Raw genomic sequence first — 4015 nt, forward strand, 5'->3', positions numbered from 1 at the left:
TTACTCTTAGGATGTCTCATCTGAGTCTGCCCTTAGAACGAGATATGTGCAGCTCCTATCGGGATTTGTCGGCACATTCGGGCGGTGTTGCTGGATTTGTTTTAACTTCTCGAAGTGTCTTGAAGAATCGGGATACCGAGTCTGATCGGAATGTCTCGGGAGGAGGTCTATTCCTTCGTTGACCGTGAGAGCTTGTCATGGGCTAAGTTGGGACTCCCCTGTAGGGATTTGAACTTTCGAAAGCCGTGCTCACGGTTATGGGCAGATGGGAATTTGTTAATGTCCGGTTGTAGATAACTTGAACCTTAACTTAACTAAAATGAATCAACGGTGTGAGTTACCGTGATGGTCTCTTCTCGGCGGAGTCCGGGAAGTGAACACGGTGTTGGGGTAATGCTTGTCGCAGGTTGTCCTCTAGTTACTCGCTCGCACTTTGCCTCCTCTTCTCGCTCTCTTTTGAGAACAGGATAGCCACCAGATATGCTAGTTGCTTGCTACAGCTCCACATATTTTCCTTGCCTTACCTATTGAGCTTAAATAGTCTTGATCGCGAGGGTACGAGATTGCTGAGTCCCTGTGGCTCACAGATTACTTTCAAACCAGATGCAGGGCCTGATGATTCCGCTCCAGATGATGCACTTGAGCTCAAGTGGGAGTTCGACGAGGACTCTCAACGATACTACGTGTCTTTCCCTGATGATCAGTAGTGGTGCCCAGTTGGGGTGATCGGGACCGTCTCGCATGTTGGGTTATCTTTTATTTTGGCGCCGTAGTCGGGCCATGAGTGTTTGAATGTTGTAATGCTATTTATGTACTTTGTTTGACATGGTGAGTGTAAGCCAACTATGTATCTCCCCTTTATTATCTATATTACATGGGATGTTGTGAAGATTGCCTAACTTGCGACATTGCTTTCAATGCGGTTATGTCTCTAAGTCGTGCCTCGACACGTGGGAGCTATAGCCGCATCGAGGGCGTTACAAGTCGCCACCAACTGAGCCTCCGGGTCAGGAACAGCCAAATCCTCCTCTATAGGTAGCTTGACCGACGGGTTATGCAAAACATCCAGGAAAACATTGGGTGGCACCGGTTTACATTGAGAGCCCAGACGGCTTAAAGCGTCCGCCGCTTCGTTCTTTCGCCGGTCCACATGGTCAACCTGATAACCCATGAAATGACCAGCCACAATGTCTACTTCTCATCGATACGCCGCCATGAGCGGATCCTTGGAATCCCAGGTACCAGATACTTGTTGAGCTACCAGGTCCGAGTCACCAAAGCACTTAACCCGAGTTAGATTCATCTCCTTAGCCATTCGAAGATCATGGAGTAAGGCCTCATATTCAGCTGAACTGTTAGTGCAAGGGAACATTAAACGGAGAACATAACAAAACTTACCACCTCGTGGGGAAGTTAACACGACTCCAGCCCCCGATCCCTCCAATTGCCTGGACCCATCAAAATGAAAAGTCCAATAAGTGTTATCTGGCTTTTCTTCCGACGCCTACAATTCTGTCCAGTCATTGATGAAATTCACAAGCGCTTGGGACTTGATTGTCGTGCGAGGCATATACTTTAACCCGTGAGGTCCAAGCTCGATGACCCATTTGGCAACCCGGCCAGTTGCTTCCCTGTTTTGGATTATATCTCCCAAAGGGGCAGAACTGACCACATCGATGGGATGACCCTGAAAATACTGCTTGAGCGTTCGGCTTGCCATAAAAACTCCATATACCAGCTTCTGCCAATGTGGGTACCTCTGCTTAGACTCAATAAGCACCTCACTGATATAATGAACCAGTTGTTGAACCGGATACTCTTTGCCAGCCTCTTTACGTTCTACCACAATGGCCACACTGACAGCCCGGGCATTGGCTGCCACATATAACAACAACAGCTCTTTACCGACCGGAGCAGCAAGGACAGGTGGCTCAGCTAACTATTTCTTCAAGTCCTCAACCGCTGCATTAGTAGCATCACTCCAGACAAAATTATCTGTCTTTTTCATCATCTGATATAGAGGAATAGCTTTCCCTCCCAATCGGCTAATAAACCGGCTCAAAGCTGCAATATGACCCGCCAGACGCTGAACATCATTAATACACGCCGATTTAGCAAGAGATGTAATAGCTTTGATCTTTTCCGGATTAGCTTCAATGCCCCTGCTAGACACCAGAAAACCCAAGAGCTTGCATGCCGGTACACAAAAAACACACTTGGCCGAATTAAGCATCATCTTATAGACCCGGAGATTATCAAAAGTTTCCTTCAAGTCATCTATTAATGTCTCCTCTTTTCTGGACTTCACCACAATATCATCCACGTAAGCATGAACATTGCGCCCAATCTGATTATGAAGACAATTCTGCACACAGCGCTGATAAGTCGCCTGGGCACTCTTGAGCCCAAAAGGCATAGATACATAGCAGAAGGCTCCAAAGGGAGTTATAAAAGTTGTCTTCTCCTAGTCCTTAACTGCCATTTTGATCTGATGATAACCAGAATAAGCATCTAGAAAGCTCAAACGCTCACAACCCGCCGTAGAATCAATGATTTGCTCAATATGAGGGAGAGCAAAGGGATCAGCTAGACAAGCCTTGTTCAAATCTGTGTAGTCCACACACATACGCTAAGTGTCGTTCTTCTTAAGTACTAGCACCGGGTTAGCTAACCACTCAGGGTGAAAAACCTCCACAATAAACCCTGCTGCCAAGAGTCGGGCTACCTCCTCACCAATGGCCTTGCGCCGTTCTTCATTGAAGCGGTGGAGAAACTTCTTGACCGGTTTAAATTTGGGATCGATGTTAAGAGTGTGCTCAGCGAGTTCCCTCGATACACCTGGCATGTCAGAAGGTTTCCATGCAAAGATGTCCCGGTTCTCACAGATGAACTCGATGAGCGCGCTTTCCTATTTCGGATCTAGGTTAGCGCTGATGCTAAACTGCTTGGATGAATCGCCAGGAACAAAATCAACCAACTTGGTCTCATCAGCCGATTTAAACTTCAAAGCCGAGTCATGCTCTGTAGTTGGCTTTTTCAAAGAAGTCATATCCGCCGGATCAACATTGTCCTTATAGAACTTCAACTCCTCTGTCGCACAAACCGACTCAGCATAGGCCGCATCACCTTATTCACATTCCAAAGCTATCTTACGGCTCCCATGTACCGTGATGGTCCCCTTATGACCCGGCATATTGAGCTGCAGATAAACATAACAGGGCCTTGCCATGAATTTAGCATAAGCCGGCCGTCCAAACAGGGCATGATAATGGATCTTGATTTTTACCACTCCAAAAGTCAATGTCTCTGATCTTAAATCATGATCATCTCCAAAAGCAACCTCCAGAGCTATCTTACCAACTGGGTATGCCGATTTACCAGACACCACACCATGGAAAACAGTATTCGATGGTTTAAGATTTTTATCTGTCAACCCCATGCGATGGAAGGTTTCGTAATAAAGGATATTGATACTGCTCCCTCCATCCATGAGCACCTTGGTGAACTTATACCCCCCAACCTGAGGTGCCACCACCAATGCCAGATGACCCGGATTATCAACCCGGGGTGGATGATCCTCTCGACTCCACAAAATGGGTTGTTCAGACCAGCGCAAGTAATGGGGCATTGCCGGGTCAATGGAGTTTACGGCCCTTTTATGAAGCTTCTGATCGCGCCTGCATAGGCTAGTGGTGAAGACATGATATTGCCCACTATTCAAATGCTTCGGGTTGCTCTGATAACCCGATTGTTGCTGTTGTTGACTCCCCTGAGGGTGATGTTGGCTATAACCACCTTGGTTGCCATGATTGCTTTGATTGCCTTGAAGTCCTGAGCCAGAACTGCCTCCACCATTACCCGGCCCATGAGAACCGGGTCCCGAATCGCCGCCCGGTCCATGACCATCTTGGAAAAGATTTGAGTTTTTGAACTCCCTCATAATAAAGCAATCCTTCCAGAGGTGCGTAGCTGGCTTTCTTGCGTCCCGTGTCTTGGGCAAGGCTCATTTAACAGG

Source organism: Triticum dicoccoides, chromosome 1A, assembly GCF_002162155.2.
Source record: "Triticum dicoccoides isolate Atlit2015 ecotype Zavitan chromosome 1A, WEW_v2.0, whole genome shotgun sequence".
Classification (NCBI taxonomy): domain Eukaryota; kingdom Viridiplantae; phylum Streptophyta; class Magnoliopsida; order Poales; family Poaceae; genus Triticum; species Triticum dicoccoides.